The sequence below is a fragment of the Lemur catta genome, chromosome 11 (assembly GCF_020740605.2).
Source record: "Lemur catta isolate mLemCat1 chromosome 11, mLemCat1.pri, whole genome shotgun sequence".
Classification (NCBI taxonomy): domain Eukaryota; kingdom Metazoa; phylum Chordata; class Mammalia; order Primates; family Lemuridae; genus Lemur; species Lemur catta.
Genome location: NC_059138.1, coordinates 50797699 through 50816371, shown reverse-complemented (window position 1 = coordinate 50816371; position 18673 = coordinate 50797699).

The window sequence follows — 18673 nt, the reverse complement described above, 5'->3', positions numbered from 1 at the left end:
AAATTTTTAAGAAATTTAGTACACATCTCTATCTCAATCCAAACACACTCAAAATTCATATACCCCACTAAGACAAAAGAACAGGTATTTCTGTTCTGGGATTCCTTATAGCATGAGGAATTAACAACTTATATTTTGTTTCAGGAGCCACCAAGGAGGTAACCTTCAGAGATAAACAGGTTCCCTAACGGAATGACTAGCTTTTCCCTGTAAGGCAAAATATGGAATTTGCAGCCCACACTCAAAGACTACAGGGGATGGGATTAATTTCACTGAGACTAAAAGGACAGGATTCAGGATGAGGGTGTCGTAATAACCACACCCTTTTGGAAATTTTCTGGTAATGGCCTCAAAAGTCAGCCTTGCTGTTTCCCCGCCCTGTATGTTTTGTGTTGTCAAGCTCCATTGCCAGCTGGCTTCTAGTTCAGCTAATGGAAGGCAGTGGCAGGTGAGAGGACTGGAGGGGAGAGAAGAAAAGTATTTTTCCTTGATCCTCTTCCTCATTGGTGCTAAGTCTCCTCCTGTAGTGGATCCTTCTGCTGCTCTGGCAGGGGCCCTTGCTCCATGATCCAGCTCTCACTGGCTCCTATGAAACTATTATATTTCCTCCTGTTGCTCCTTCAGGCCCTGGGGTGGTATTGGCTTTCTTCTGCTGCTAGTCTCTGGGAGCTTCAACCTCTCTTGTGGGCTCCTTTAATCTTAGCCACACCTTTGTTAATATCGTTCATTAAAGCCTTGTAAATAGAACAACTTGGGTGGGATTCTGCCTCTTTCTGGAGCCCTGGCTGGTACAGGTCCTATAGCAGTTGGGCACTAGTATCTTGAGTATGAAGCATCTTACCTCGGAAGCTTGACTGCTCCTTTGCTGAAGCTTTGCACACTCCTGGGAAGACTACCCAGTCCATGAACAAGGAGCAGTACCAGAGACTGATAGACTTATCTGCAGCACATCCAGAGTCATTGGGACTCTTCACAGTTGCAGGGAATAGAAAAGCCGTAAAAATGACCAAAATTGAAGTTATCACTTGATCGTGATCTGTGATGTATTTTGTTACTCAAGTGCCCAGTGCATGCCTACTGGACTCATTTCTAAAACATACTTTTAGCTCTGGTGTCAAGTGGCAATTTGAAAAATAAGATTAATTATTTTCTATGAATAACTGGCGTTGTGTTATTGAAGTGTTATTTTACTTTATTATTTACAGCTACTGTGGAGTTCTGAAAGAGACATCACATTGTGCTGTAAAGGACTTGATCATTAGAATTAGACTGGCCAGTTTCTATGAGCCTCTGTTCCTTGATTTGTAAAATAGAGGAAATGATATAAAACCTGCAGAGGTGTTTTATGTACAGTTCACAGTAGGCACTCAAAATGTCACTTTGCCTTTTTCTTGATTGGGATATGTCCCTTTGTGCTTTATGTGGGTCATACAGATGAATTGTAGGCCATGGTCAGATTCCCCTGAGGATCAAAGTTGGACGTTGCCAGAAGGGAGTAATAGTTAAATGTCACAGGCTTCTCAGGTTAGGGGTATGCACTCCAATTTACGTGGTTTAAATTCCAGCTCCAAATCATACTAACAGTGTAATACTTGCTAAGCTACTCCTCTACTTCTCGTTTTTCTCATCTGTAAAATGGGGATAACAATAATACCTATAACATGAGACTATTGTGAGGATTGAAAAAGTTAATGCATGTAAAGAGTTGGGACAAGGGCCTGGCTTAATAGGTGCTCAATGATTGCACCCCTGATTACTATTTCACATTATAGTGGACTGGCTCGTTGTGCTGTTTAAAACATGTGCCACATTACATTCTATGTCTGTCTTCTTACACTTAGTACAGTGGTTGGGATCTGGTAGACAGGTAATAAACAGATGTGAAATGCATGTCTTCTCTGGAGATTTCCAGAAGAACTGCCAGAGAGCTCTGACATGGGAAAGCACGTTCTTGAGACAGCTCCATGAATTCATATTTGCATCATTATTTGCTGCTTCCCAGATATTTGAGGTGAAAGCCAGAAGTGCAAGAAGGTACAGAAAAGGCAGAATGATGGGTGCTGTACATAGAAGCCAACAATAACAGCTCTTTAGAAATCCTTCTTCCTCAACAACATAGCAGCATATTCAGACCAATATTTGTTTAAAGTTCCAATCCTTGAAATTTATTCTAGTGGCCCTTCCTCTCAGAAGTCTTCTGTGATCAGTCATTCACTCTCCAGAACTGGGCCTCTATCCTTCTGTGCTACTCCTATCCAGTGAGTGTTTTCACGTAAAAAAAGTGTCTTCTCCTCCAGTCACATTCCCCAGAATATAACATGGTGCCTCATAATGAGTAGACATAATGGTGCTTGATAAACGTTAGTTTAATAAAAAGATGCCATATTAATTTCCTAATTATGTCTTTGCTTAAGCACAGTTACAGTTAGGCCCTCTCTCTAACAACTGTAGACCTGTAGCATTCACAATTAAACTTATATGATTTGACAATTGATGAGGGATTTTAATACTCTGCAAAATGTAGCAACTTAAACTTTGCTAAGATATATCTTTAAACTGTATACTGTGAAGTCACTCTAAGCCTCTTGGTGAGCAAGTCAGTCTAGCTTATTGCCTGGTGCTAGTGCTATACAAAAGTCTGAGAATTTGGAGATAGGAAATTCTGTAGATATGTTCACCTTGAAAATCAAGGATCCACTGGAGTAAACAGTATCTAACGTAAAATCGAATTGTTCTTACAACCCGTAGCTTATAGTTCAGTACTTATTTGCTTTTTTATTTTTTTTAGTTTTTAGGAGTTAAACCTTAAACTTCTTGAAGGCGGGAACTGTTTGTGTACTTCAGTTTGCTTCACATTCCTCACTGACAAATATAATAGTTATTTAAAAAGTCTATATAAATATGTTGCAAAAGTCTGTAAAAGAAAATAGGTTGATGTAGTGCTAGCATTGAATTGCTCATGGAGGCCCAGTGATCCAAATATAGGGACTAAAAGGAGAGGGAGAAACCTCTCTGGGAAAGTGGGAGAGGCTGAGTTTTGTTCCTAACTTGCATTGGATGGGTAGAGAAGTAACTGATGCAAAAACAGCTTCCATCCTACCTGTAGATTGGGGCCTGAGGCCTGGGCTTCTTGCAGCTGTTCACAGGTAAACAGGCTAGCAAAACCCAAACATCTGTAGAGTCTTAAATGGCAGGAGGGCAGGAAAGGGAGTCTGTAGGCTGCCTAAGTGAAAGTGGGTGGTGTGTCGGCCGACAGCGGTGAGCGCAGGGCAGCCGTGGGAGCACTCGGGGAGAAGAGCCCAGGGTTGCTTCATGAGAGGTTTTCATCTTCCCAGACTCCGGGTGCACCAGCTCTTCCTAGGCTGCACACCCCGCCCAGCTCCCACCCCGGGTGAGCAGCTCGCGGTAGAGGAGGCTTACTCTGGACACAGAAGCAGCGGCATCAAGACATGGCAGGGCTCTAACTCTGTGGGCGGTGTTGAGAGCAGAGAGGAGCTGTCATCACAGTGATGTGGGAGCGGGTGAGAAACAGGGAAAGAAGGAAGAGAACAATCTCCCAAGGAGTTTTCTTACGTGCTATCTTTTTGAGCCAGGAGAAGGAATTTGGAGACAATGATCCATTAGAGAGCTGTTATGCTGTTGACCTACACCTTGCCTCTATTCCTATCCAAGGTGTTCTACTTGTGACTATCATTTGTTCATTAATTATGCTGTTGACCATGTTGGCGTTATGTATATAGGCATGTGTGTTAGACAGAACTCTTTCAGTTGCATGCTACAGAAACACAATTAAAATGAAAGTAGCCTCTATAAAAAAAGAATGGAATGTATTGGGGCCTGAAGAGTTCAGACGCCCTCTAGCCTCAGACATGGGTGGATCCAGGGACTCAAGCAGCGTGAATGCCGCCCTCCTCTCCCTCTCATTCCGTGTCTTGACACTGCATTCTTCAGTGTGCTGATTTTATTCTGAAGAAAGTATTTCCAGTTTGCTGGAGAAGGTGGTTGTTGGCTGCTACAAGTTCTTAAAGTCCACAGTTAGGACAGAAGTAGGTAAGGGGATAGGTGAGATTTCTTGATAGCTCTTGTTGCAAAGCCCTGAAGAGGACTCTGAAAGGCCTTGTGTCATATGCCCCAATCTGAACTTATCTTTGTGGCAGGAGAATTGTACTATAATGATTGGTCAGTAATGGGTCCCATGTTCACCCCAAATAAGAAATTATGGGTGGCCAAATCTTATGTCCAATGGAGCAAAAAATGTGAGATTGGATATGCATGTTCAACTGGAGAGATACTGTATTAATAATAATTTGTACTTACAGTACTTACAATAGTAGTTCCCTAGTAGGGTGAGTTGACTCTGAAGTAGTTTTGTGAACTAAATTGTACTTTTCCTTTCTTGTCTTTTAAAATTGAACAGTTTTATCTCCAAAGGAATAGTTTACATTTAAATTACATAAAATTAAGGCTGATGAGTTCTCTGAAAGTGACTTTTATCCTCTGCTTTTTATGGTAGCAGTCCCCATGACCACTGTTTCTCCCTAGGACTCAGTAATGCTAACAGTTCACTCTGCTGAGGCCAAGGAGAGGGGGAAGGGGAGCAAATGACCCTGTAAAACTTGAAGCTAGTGACTGTGACTTATTAATCAAGTAAGAATGCACATACATAGCTTTAAATGTGACAGACGCTATTCCAAGTGCTTTATGCATGTTAATTCATTGACTCCTTACAGCCCTATGTGGTAAGTACTATTTTTATCCTGATCTTACAGATGGGGAAAGTGAAGCACTGAGTTGTTGAGCAACTTTCCTAAGATTACGCATTTAGCAAGAGACAGAACTGAGACTTAAATCTAGGCAGTTTGGCTTCAGAGTCCAAGTTTTTTTTTTTGTTTTTTTTTTTTTTGCTTTTTTTTTTTTTTGAGGCAGAGTCTTGCTCTGTCACCCAGGCAAGAGTGTGGTGGTTCATCATAGCCCAATGCAACCTCAAACTGCTGGGCTCAAGCAATTCTCTTGCCTCAGCCTTCCTGGTAGCTGGGACTATAGGCATAGGTGGCTTTCCAGGCTAATTTTTATTAATAAATTTTTTTTGTAAAGACAAGGTCTTGCTATGTTGCTTAGACAGGCCTCAAACTCCTGCCCTCAAGCGATCCTCCCACCTTGGCCTGCCAAAGTGCTGGGATTACATGTATGAGCCACTGTGCTCAGTCCAGAGTTCAAGCTTTTAACCAAAACTCTAAATTCCACAGTGGGTTCCATTCTCTGAGAAGGCCATGTGTCCTGCACTACTTTTCACTGCCTGCATCACTGGACAAAGTTGATTCAAATTCTGGCTTTAGGAAGTCCATGTTTGAGGGACTCTTTAAAAGTCTTGGGTTTAATTTTCAAATGCAATTCAGTTGTTTCATAACCGATTTTAAAATAGGGAGACCTAAAACTGATATATCATATTCTTACACATTGGAAACTATCAAAGCATTAACTAGTTCTGACAGGTTACCTTGACACGGCCCAGACCAGACCTTAGAATAAAATTTCTCCTGTTCTTTCTGTGCATATAATTGAACTTCTTGTAAATGTGACATGAGTTATTAAGCTTGTCACTTTGCACTGGTCTTTCAAAAATGTTTGGTCTGTGTACATTTACATATATATATATTCAAAATGTTCAATTAAATGCCAGGTAAGACTCAGGCATGTTTATACTATTAGTGAAACAACCAGTTTCTTGTAATAAAAATCAAATAAGAGTTTCTCCAATACACATAAAATTTAGAAGTCACTGGCTACCTCACTTCTATTCTTTGGGATACCTCAAGAGAGACCAGTACAATGGGAGCACTGAGTGAGCAAAGTAGAATTTCCTGATCGTGATATGGAAAAGGAGGCTAGCACCACATACCATATGGAAAATAACTTTGAAATCCATGTTTAACCTTTTGCATTTCAAAATCTCGTTTAACTCCCACCCATCATGTGGGAGGTCTGTGGGAGGAGAAGAGGGTGTTCCAGAATCCTGGGCCTCAGTATCTTTGCCTCTGGGATTTTCCCTGGGCCTTGGAAATTCCTTTCTCATTATAGAGAACAATTTAGCTTCTCCTACCAAATCTTCTTATCCAACCTTGTGTTCAACAAACAACCCTTCAGTTATTAAGGCCTACTCTCCTTAGAAAGCTATATGGGTTTATAAAAACAAGTTAAACTTTTTTCTGTTACATGTTTTTCTTTTAATGTGTATCTAGTATTCTTCTTATACTGAAAAATATTTGGTCATGATTATGCCTTAAACTTTTAATTATGATCTTCTTTCCAAAATGCATACTTTATAACATAATTTAAGAAAAATGTAAAACTAAAGACAGGTCCCTTGAAAGTGAACATTAAATTAATTCCATTGAAATATGCATGTACATTGATAACTACATCAAAAGCATGCAAAGGATCACAGGTCATACTTCCGTTTTCTCTTGGATAAGGAAGGCCCTGTTTGTATCAACAGTAGAAGGCTGACATACCGGCTGTGGGAACTCCCACACTTCTCTGCTTGTCCAAGCACCAGGATGTTACTGAATCAACACCAAGACATGCAAAGAGAGGTGGTAAGCATCTGGCTGGGCTGCAATCAGAACATCAGATCCCTATTTAATGCTGATTATGTCTCTTTATGCGGATTAATATTCTAATACTTCGGTATAGATACATATCTGTATTTACCAAAGAATAAAATACAAAACAAATCTGAATTACTTGTCTCCATGAATATTTGGGGGAATTTTGTTCAAGTATACATAGCAATAAGCAGCTAAATTAATAAATATATAAATAAATACTTTTCAGAAGCAACAAGTAAGTAAATCCATTGGGGTCAGACCAATGCAATACTTCTTAATATTGGCTTTTGACCACTTTTTCACAATGAGAATAGAAATACAAGTCTAGACTTGTTTTTGAGTGGCAGACTAGCCCAGTGAACACTGATGATGCTTCTTCATAGTAAGGATTCCACTACAGAAACCAGGTTTATTTCTTGAAATTTATTGTATTATAAAGTCTGGAGCTAAAGTATATTTTACTTATTATATTTATCATTAACCTAAAACATAAGGAGAACATTCCTATTCATTTTTGAAAATTCTCTTGTTATTCAATTCTATTAGCTTGTTCTTTTCTATTTCTTTTTCTCTCCAGTGTTCCTTGATTAACTTCTAATATGCGTGTGTGTGTGTGTGCACGCGCACACACACATAGAGACCTTTTTGAAAGGGAAATGAGTTTGACAGTCCCAACAGGGACATTTTGAGTGTAGTTTTGGGTTCAAGATACTGGGGTAAAAAGGGCCCAGAAAACTCACTTTAAGATGATTCCACAGAGATACCTGGAGTTGAGGAATGCTGCCAAGAAATTGAAAACAAACACAACTTGTTTTGTTACACCCCAATTGTATGTGAACTCTTATTCCCCTTTTCCTTGTCCCTGGCCTATGACTATAATTGAAGGGGCCTCAGATTATTAGGATAATAAAAATCAGAGACTAGAGGACTTATCTTGACCATCCCCCAATGTTCTGGAACTTATATTTTAAACCATTCTGAAAAAAAACCCTATTCCTGGAACTATTCAATTTTATATTATATGCATAGGTTCTTATTCTAATTTATTCAATATTTCATGTATCTACTCATTCATGCTTTGAATAATTACTGTCCACCATTTCTGTGCCAGGTAGTACTAGGCCCTTTAGATAGATTAATAAAATACAGTCCCAGCCTCCAAGGAAGTTCAAGTCAGGTGTGGAAGCTCACAGTCTGAGTATTTATGGGACAGCCAGTTCAACTACTGGTTTGAAGGAATTTGAAAACAACTTAACCTTAGTGGGCAGAAAATAATCACCAGAGGGTATTTGCCTCAGTTTTCATGGGAGAAATTTTTCAGATAAAAAAAGCACTAAACAAACAGCTTATCTGTGATTTGGATTAAAATCTAGGACATCTGTATAGATCAAACCAGTCAGATAATCACTAATTCCTGATCCTTTCCCTTTTTGCTCTGCATTATATCCAAAGACAGTTCATAGACTGATCAGAGAGCTTTGTTATAAATTTGTACTAAGCCGCTCTTTTGCACTTCAAAGTTGGGTCAGAGTGTTCAATAAATTGATTTTTCTGTCCCTTCTATTTCTCTTTCCAGAACTCTGCCATCACTGGACACATGTAGGTTTCATACTGTAGTGGGAAAACCTGTACCTCGAGTGAAAGCTGCAGGCTTTTGAAGTTTCATGAAATGGTTGTGTTGATTTGCTCTTTGTTCAGTGTAAAGGGTAGGATGCATCTCGCTCATCTAATTTAGACACTTAAAAGTCAGATCCCAGTTCTACTTTTCAAAACCATCTGGGTTGCTTTTTATGTTCCAAACCCAGGGGCCCTCAGTGAAATCAATGGGGTTGGCAGGAAATATCTGAAGTGGTGAGGTTAGCTTGTTTTTTTGCAAGACATTTTTCTGAGACCTGGTAGGAAAAAAAAACAGAAGCAGATTCTTCAGGTGATATTTTTACAGGTATAAAGAAAAACATTTTGCAGGCTTTGGCAGAATGGTTTAGAGGTTTTTGAAAAGATACATTAAATATGCTTTTAAAATTTATGTAAAAGCCAGTACATATTTAAGTATTTTTTCTCTTTTAATTAACCTCTAGGATTAAAATCATTAAATAAATGATTTAAGACATGATTTCTATTTTCTTCTTATATAGGAGTGTTTGTTTTGGGGGAAAATGATGAAATACAGCTTTTCTTCATCTTTTAATTTCTGAAAGTGGGGTTATGTTAGAAGCTCACACTGGCAAATTGCAAGCTAAAAAAGTGGCAAATGCTGTTATTCTAAAAGGATTTGAACCTGGTTACAGTGAAAAGAAATACAGCTTCATAGGGAGTCAATATATTGGGCAAAGTGATACTATGAATAAGATTCAAGTGCCCTCAGTTGAGCCACTAACTGCTGATATTTCTTCTATGTCATTGTAACAATGTTCCTGCCAATGGTGTGTAAATATTTTTAGATCCTGAATAGTCAGGTAAGTTCTATTGACCAAACATAAAGATCTGTCTGTCATTCATTCACTAAAGAGCAAGATGATTCTCCTAAATCACTTTTTAAAAATTCTCCAAGTAAACAAGTGGTTATTTTGTGCATGTTGTTATTTCCTATTTATATGCCAAAATAAATTCGGGTATAACTACGCAGTTGATATAAATTAGAGAACTATTAACTGTCATAGTTGGTCGCTGTAAGAAGATTCACCATGGAGTAATGGAGTCAACGCTCTAGGGCCCCTAATTTGCAGAGGTCTGTTTCAGTTCCTATCTCTAATCTTTCATTTATAATAAAATAGGGCTCTTAAGTTTTTATAAATTTCAGGCTCCACAAAACCTAAACCCACCTATGATCAATGTAAACTAGTTTTCAAACTGTGGTTCTTGAACAGCAGCATCAGCATGACTTGGGATCTTGTTAGAAATGCAAGTTTTCAGGCTCCACCTCTGAATTATTGAATTGGAAACTCCTTTGTGTGCGTGTATGTGTGTATGTGTGGGGGGTCTCTAGCAATCTTAATTTTATCAAGCCCCTCCAGGGGATTTAGATGCAGGCTAAGGGTAGAAAATAGCAGGTAGAGGGTCGGGGAGAACTTGCCTGGATTTCTCAGTGCTCCTACAAAAAAACCCTAGCTACCTGAAACATGAAAATATGTATAAAGATAGGAACTATTTGTGTTCACTTCCCCTAGAAATATTTTACTCTTCATATTACAGAGGAATTAGATAGTAGCCATTTGTCTAGTTAACTGCTCTGATCTCAAAAGATAACACTTTTAATATCTTCCAAGGAGGCTAAATGGTTACAACCTGAACTAGATCCCTAGGTTAAGCCCCAGGACTTAACCTAGAGACTGGAGAGACTGGACTGAGAGACTGGACTGCTATCTTTGTAGGTATTTACATTTCAGGAAGAATGAAACTTCAGACCTTGAGCACATCTTTAGGTTGCAACAACTGAGACACATATCTGGCTCCCGGAAAGATTATATTTACATACAAAGGGCTGCAGTTAGGACTCAGGCTCATTATGCTTATGAGGAAGCCCATTCTGGACAGGAAGGGGGCAACTTTCTCCCTCCCTTTTGTGCAAAAAAGATAATATATTTTTCTCCTCTTTCATCTATGAAGTGTCTAGCTATTTGTGTAGGACAATTGGCCCAGCTCTCTTTCCCAAGCCACCCCTTTTATCACTCAAGGAGCTCATGAATGGAATGGCCATGGTGACAGGGATAGAGATTATGTGTGGTGTTAGCAACATGGACTTCCACTCACCGAGACTGACCTGGGGATAGCCACTGCTGCATTCTGAGTCTGCCAACAGCAGAGACCAACACTGAGTCCCCAGTATGGCACAGGGTGATCAGCCAGCTACCTCATGACATTATATTGGACTGCTTCCATCAAGGAAGGGGCAGAATTTTGTTCTTACTGGAATAGACATTTACTCGGGATATGGATTTGCCTTCTTTGCATGCAATGCTTCTGCCAGATCTACCATCTGTGCACTTACGGAATTCCTTATCTACCTTCTGGATATCCCACATAGCCTTGCTTCTGATCTAGGAACTCATTTCACAGCATAAGAAGTATGGTAATGGGCCCATGCTTACGGAATCTATGGGTCTTTCCATGTTCCCAACATCCTGAAGCAGCTAATTTGATAGATTGGTGGAATGGCCTCTTGAAGACTCAGTTATAGCACCTACTGGGTAATGTTACCTTGCTAAGCTAGGGCAGGGTTCACCAGAGGCTGTATATGCTCTGAATATACATCCAACATATGGTACTCTTTCTCCACTAGCCAGGATTCACTGGTCCAGAAACCAAGGGATGGGAATGGGAGTGGGACCACTCATTATTACTACTCCTAGTGACCCACTAGCAAAGTTTTTGCTTTCTGTTCCCACAACCTTATTATATGCTTTCTTGGCCTAGAGGTCTATTTCTATAGGGAGGAATGCTTCTAGCAGGAGACATAACAATGATTCCATTGAATCCTCTCCAATGTGGGTGGGCACCATCCAATCCACTAAGAGCTTTAATAGAATGAAAAGGCAGAGGAAGGGAGAATTTTCCCTTTTTTGACTGACTTTTTGAGCTGAGATATTGGTCTTCTGCTGCCTTGAACTCAGACCTATACCATCAGCTATCCTTGTTCTCAGGCTCTTGGACTTGGACTGAATTATACCACTAGGTTTCCCAGGTGTCCAGCATTCAGACATCAGACTGTGGGAATCCTTAACCTCTATAATTGTGTGAGCCAATTTCTCATTTTGTATACATATATAATCTCAAATTTGGTTTGTTTCCCTGGAGAACCCTGACTAATATACCCCACAATGTATTTATGAAGTTTGTTGCTTTCTCAATTCCCTCTAGTGTTTTGAAAAACTTTACCATAGTCTTGGGGGTGCAAAAAAAGAAAGCTGTGACTTAGCCTTTGGCCTGATGCTATGTTTTGGAATCTTCCCCAGAAATACTGGAAGCCTTTAATTCTGAAGTTTCTCACTTCAGTATCTAAGCTCTGTTATCTTTGATCTCTGATCAAAGAATAATCTCCCCTATACAAGCTTTTTAACTTACATCTGCAAAGTCACTTTTGCCATGTAACATATTCACAGGCTTCAGGGGTTAGGAAGAAGTAGACGTCTTGCAGGGGTGGCATTATTCTGCCTATCATAGGGATGTTAGGGATATTAGTCTCTGTTCTCCAAGTTCTCGGCAAAATCAGTAGGACATTCCAAAAGGTTATACTCTTCATCCAAAATCTACTAAACATAGTACATTAACTTGACCTTTTTTTCTCCCTTTGATGTGAAGTGAAGGGAAGAAAAAGGCTTGAGTTTCCTCCTGGCTCTGGTCTCACAACTGTTTGAGAACCAGTATCAGTATGTTCACAAAAGGCATGTTCCGTTCCCAAGAGCAAATGATGTTTTCAGGGACAATTCTATCCAAAGTCACAGTCATAAAAAGCAAAATATTTGCATGTACACAGTTTACATTATTAGACAGACCATACCTAGAATCTAGTAGGAAACATCTGTAGTTGACTACTTCACTGGTTTAAATTTTCCTACAAAAAATTGTGTAAGGAATTTTTTATAAACACATAAGCAAAGATGCTCAAATAATTGTTTCCTCCCCCTAAAAATGGCAGGAACAATCCCCCAAACAGATTCAACCTACCTTTGCAATGCAGGGATGGGTTAGGAGCATTCCTCTATACTCCATGGCAGTTTTCCGACTATTAAAACGTGAAGATCAAGTTTCTGTCTCTTACATTGGGAAAACTCTGCTGCTGGCAACTTTAACATAGGAGTAGGGCTTTATTACAAGTATCATTAAAGTTTTTTGGAATACATTCTTTCTCCGTGGACTCCACTCTAGGATTCCATAATCACACAGAGGTGAAGGGACTTTATGTTAATAGAATGTGTAATCCAATCCCACCATTTTTACAAATGAAAACATCAAGATACAAGTAAGTTAAGTAACTTGGAAAGATTTTGTGAGAAGTAACTATATAATTAGTTCTTTCAGTTTTCTTGACTATCTTTTTAAAACAATTTTACTAACTTTATTGAGATATAATTGACAAAATTATATATATTTAAGGTGTATATGTGATGATTTTTGTGTACTTGTATATTGTAAAGTTATTACCACAATCAAGTTAGTTAACACATGTATTACCTTACATAGTTACCTTTTTTTGCTGTAAGAACATTTAAGATCAACTCTCTTAGCAAATTTCAGGTACACAATGTATTATTATTATTATTATTATTATTTTTTTTTTTTGAGACAGAGTCTCGCTCTGTTGCCCGGCTAGAGTGAGTGCCGTGGCGTCAGCCTAGCTCACAGCAACCTCAAACTCCTGGGCTTAAGTGATCCTACTGCCTCAGCCTCCCGAGTAGCTGGGACTTCAGGCATGCGCCACCATGCCTGGCTAATTTTTTCTATATATATTTTTAGTTGGCCAGATAATTTCTTTCTATTTTTAGTAGAGACGGGGTCTCGCTCTTGCTCAGGCTGGTCTCGAACTCCTGACCTCGAGCAATCCACCCGCCTCGGCCTCCCAGAGTGCTAGGATTACAGGCGAGAGCCACCGCGCCCGGCCACACAATATAGTATTATTAACTATAGTCACCATGCTGTTGATTAGATTTCCAGAACTTATTCATCTCATAACTGAAAGTCAGTACCTTTTGACCAACATCTCCCCATTGCCCACTCCTTCCAGCCCATGACAACCAGATTTCTACTCTGTTTATAAGTTTGACTTATTTAGATTCCACATGAAAGTGAGACCATACTCTTAACTATCTTTACAATTTTGTTTATATCTTTATAATGTTATATTTCTCAGCATAACATCTTGCTTTTATAGATGGGAAATCTCTTGTGAATTCTATCTATCTGATTTTCTCTGGATTGGGGCTGTCCTGTCAGGTACTTTGGCCCAGCGATGACAGAGACAGAAGGCACTAACAGTGGTGGAGGCTCCCTGCTTCTCTTTACCTTATGACACCTCTAACCACACCTTCTTGCGATGGCTTATTGTAGAGTTTCTTATTTCAGGTATCACTGTTACTTAAATGTTCTAAGCCCCAAACTCTCCTTACTTAAAAGCAGGGATGATAGTTCTTAGAATTTTGTAAGAATTCAAGAGGAAATGCATGTAAAACCACAATAGGAGTTCAGTAAATAGGAATTCTCTAAGTTTTCTGGGATGAAGTTGTAGAGCCCTAAACAAAGAAGCAGAGAATCATATTTTTATAATTGTCTTAAATCTTAAATGGCGTACTGTGTATCTACAATGCACAAAAAGGAAGCTTGCATAAGGCAGATCCATGATTGAATAAGAATGATGAAAACATGACTGAATAAAAATAAAACTGTTCAAGAGCCATTTTGTGTACTTTCATGGACTATCAGCTCTTTAGATAGCTTTCCATGTTTTAAAATAATTTTATAATAATTCTTAATGTATCAGTAACATAAAAAGACAAGGAAAATAAAATAACAAGGACCCAAGATTCACAAATAGTCCAAACGTAAAAATAAGATATAAAATAAAAATGTGAAAGTTACATGCAGCCAGAATCTCATATGCTATTGTACTCCTTGCTACAGTATGAAATACTATTTCTTTTGCTCTAGAGTTTAGAAAGTAAACAACGGCAGGCTTTTAAACCAAGTGGTATAAATTTAATGTGATTCAAGAACTATACTGTATGTGAAATCAGAGATAAAGGCAGTGAAAGAAGGAACCACTCATTTTTCTCTATTCTAATTATCTTCGTTTCAGTGGATTAGAAAATGGTAAATGTAGAAGTCAAGTTGGAGATGGTTCTGAGCTCAATCGCCTGCCAAGTTAAGTCTGATAAATGGCAAGTGTGTATAATTAATACTGTCATTTTTCCCTAGACCAAAGGGCGACTGCAGTAACTATAGATTGTAATTGTCATCGTTGTCACATAAAATGTGCTATTATTAAGTTCAGGCTGAATTTTATTGCTGGGAATGCTCATAAATTGAGCGGTCAGTCATCTAAATTACCAAGGAGAGAGCTTTGTGGCTTGCTCTAAAACTACTTTCTAAGACAATGTATTTGACTTTGGACCTCCAGAAACTAATTGCATCTTTTGAACAGACGTTAGACAGGCTGTAACCCATAAGTGAGGATATTCTGACATGCCGTGTACATTTATGAATGTTCGCAGGAATCTTACATTTTTATTTCCAGTATTTTTGGTGTAGGGCAAGAGAGGAATAGGGAGTAGATGTGAAATGACATATGAGTGGGAGCCATCATTTTGAAAATACAAGATGCCTACTTTCCAGAAGGTGATGTTGATGAAAATTTAAGGAGTGCAGGATGAAAATTATGATGGATTTGTTGTTAGTGCCATAGAGAATGATTGTGGGAGAAAAATTTGAGTGGCGTAGCAAGAGAAGGGAAATCAGCAATTTATAATATGTTAAAAAGATTAATAATGCCTAATAGGATGTCTGCTGATTCCATTTATATTAGTTCCAGTTTCTTTCATATATTTAAAATTACTGTCATTAAAACAATATGTAATAAACATATGCGTGCTTAAAATGCTATGCTAGGCACTCTGATATGAAAAGTGTTAATGAGATACATGACCTTGTCCTTGGTATGTTTAATTCTACTTATATTTTTTTTCCATTGTTAGCATACGGTAATATAATTTTAGACTAAAAAGTACAAATAAATAAAAACACACCCACACCCATACCCCTATCATATTATTACCACTACTTTCACCATTTTAATGCATTTCTTCTGCATAAGAATGAATTTTTATGGTTTAGAATAACTCCTTATACAATTTATGTTCTTTGTTCTTATTTAATATTGTAACTTTTCTGTGATTATGTAGTTCTATAGATCTTCACATAGAAATCTAGTTCACTCTTACCATTCAAGTCTCACATCAAATATAACCTCCCCCAAACCATTCAATCTCTATAATCCTACCTCCTCTTCCCCAACTTTCTATCATTTACCCTTCACAAAATTGTTATATTCATAGCTATTAGTCCTATAGTAAATAATCTTGATCATTCATTTTTTATATTCCCCTATTAAAATATAAGCGCTATGAGTGCAGAGACTTCTCTGACTTATTTACTACTGTATTCCTAGCCCTCAAAACAGAGCCTGGAAACTGTAAGTTTCAATAAATATATATTGAATAAATAATAAAAATTTACTATACCATCCTTCTTTTGGGGGGCATAATTTATTTTTACCTTTGTGTTATTATAATTTATGCAATGAGATTTCTTCCATAAATACAATAGTTTTCAAATTTTCAAAATAAAAAGTTAGAAAAGCTTAGAAAATAATTCCAAATGTTAGATAATATGTCAACAGATCCGAAGGTATTTGTATTAGTCAGTATTCTCCTGGGAAACAGAACCCATAGAAGATACACACACACACACACACACACACACAGAAAGAGAGATTATAAGGTATTATTTCACATGATTATGGAGGCCAAGAAGCCCTACAATCTGTCATCTGCTAGCTGGAGACCCAGGAAATCTAGTGGTGTGGTTTGAAAGTCTGAGAGTCATAAAGCCAATGGTGTATATTCCAGTCTGAGTCTGAAGGCCTGGGAACCAGGATCACTGAGGGCAGCAGCAGATCAATGTCTCAGCTCAAGCAGTCTGGCAGAAAATCAGAGAATCCTCCCTTCCTCTGCCTTTATCCCCTATTCAGGCCCTCAATACATTGGGTGATGTCCACCCACATTGGGAAGGGCCATTGTCTTTACTCATTGCACCATTTCAGTGCTAGTCTCTCAGAAACACTCGCATGGACACACCAGAGATAATGTTTAACCAGATATCTGGGCATTCTGTGATCCAATCAAGTTGACACATAAAATTATATTTTATATTATATATAAAATATGTATACACACATATGTATGTGTGCTTTTGTTTTTTAAACTTGGTGCTTGACCAAGTGTCCATAGCACTGTGTTTGTGCATGCTTTTTGTCATAGTTTCACTTATTCTGTGTATTCCAATTTTAGAAGAGTTTCTGTCAAATGTATAGGCAACAACAATATACCAACGCTTGTTTATTTTACTTTCCTTTGTTTTTTAGCAAGTTCATACTTTTATTTTTTAGTATTATTGATACATAATATTTTCTTTTTAGTAAGTGTTTTTGTGTTCTGTCTTCTATTTTGTTACATTTTTCTTCTTAATCAACATGAACTCTTGTGTATTTTAACCCACTTGAGCTAAGCAGCTTAGTTGTATTCAATGAAACCATTATTTAGAAAGGTAACATGCTTTAGCCAGTGTGAAAGGAGTGTGGTATCATCCTTTAACATCCCTGACATGACACAGTGAAGGAGGTAACAATTATGGTCCCCACTACTAGGCACTTTTATGTGGGTTATGTCAGAGACTACAGTCAGTGCTTTATATTACTTAATTCTCACAACAAATCTGAAAAGTAGGTAGTCTATCACTGTTTAAAGATGTGAAACTGGGCCGGGCGCGGTGGCTCACGCCTGTAATCCTAGCACTCTGGGAGGCCAAGGTGGGTGGATCGTTTGAGCTTAGGAGTTCGAGACCAGCCTGAGCAAGAGCGAGACCCCATCTCTACTAAAAATAGAAACAAATTAGCCAAACAACTAAAATATATACAAAAAAATTAGCCGGGCATGGTGGTGCATGCCTGTAGTTCCAGCTACTCGGGAGGCTGAGGCAGTAGGATCGCTTAAGCCCAGGAGTTTGAGGTTGCTGTGAGCTAGGCTGACGCCACGGCACTCACTCTAGCCCGGGCAACAGAGTGAGACCCTGTCTCAAAAAAAAAAAAAAAAAAAAGATGCGAAACTGAAGCTTGATGACATGCCCAAGGTAACACCATTACCAAGTGTTGGGACCATGATTTAAGCTCAAGGTTGTTTTCCCCCACAGTATGCACACGGTCTACTATGCCGGAATATAACCTTTGAGATGACATGAAGATGACCAGTGAGGCAGAGTAATACAAATGTCACTGAGAAAGATGTTGGAAATAAAACAATCTGGAAAAACTGACTGATGATATTAAAATGTACATTTTTGAATTTACTTGAATTAAGTTAGATATTTAATATAAAGCATCAGATACATTAACTTTTTCCTTTGTTTCATATGCAAGTGCTAAATTTGTAATAACATGGTTTAAATTTCTAGCTGAGACTATTTTAGTCTTATATAAAATATTGAGGAATGATTTAAAGGTCTTCAAAAATATTCTCTGGTTCTATTGTTTGAACAAATTTAGACTGTATAATATTTACTTTCATTGAAGTTTACATGACATTTTAATAGATGATATGAAAACTATTGTTTGTAGGACATGTTGACAATGAAAAGCTTAGCTTCAGAACTCCCAGTGGGATTTACTGAATTTCTCACATTATGTTCCTGGGTAAATCAATTTAGAGAACGTATGATTTCTTATGCTTATATTGTCAGCATGGAATTGTTTGAACATCTCTGTCTTGGGTATTATTAGCATGACTGTAACAAACAAATACTAATTAAAGAGTCACATGGTATAATCCCTACATTTTAAGACATAAAGTCACATACTTGCACAGAAGGCAAGAAGTAGGGAACAGAGAAAGTGAGAAAAAAACTTATTTAAAAATTATTGATATCATGCCACCAAGGAAAAAATGTCTCCAGTATAACAGACTCTTTTTGTGAGTTGCTGTAGATATTTTTATGTAGATAAAGAGACATAACAGCATTTAATGTTTCATTTACTATGAGCTAGACAGAAGGAAGAATCTCTCAGAATAGAAAATCTCTCCACATACTTTGTGTCCCTTTCCTATACTCCTAAGTGTATATGGAGGAATGGGGAGTTTCTCTGGGCAGATACTCACAGAATTAAGGAGATGGTGATTGCCTTCTTCATATCCTTTAGGTATCTCTCTTTTTAAAACCTGAAGTAATACATTTTATATCATGATCCAAAAAAGTATGAGAAAAGGAAATTCTACAAGTCATGTGTCAGCTACTACTTACAGAAA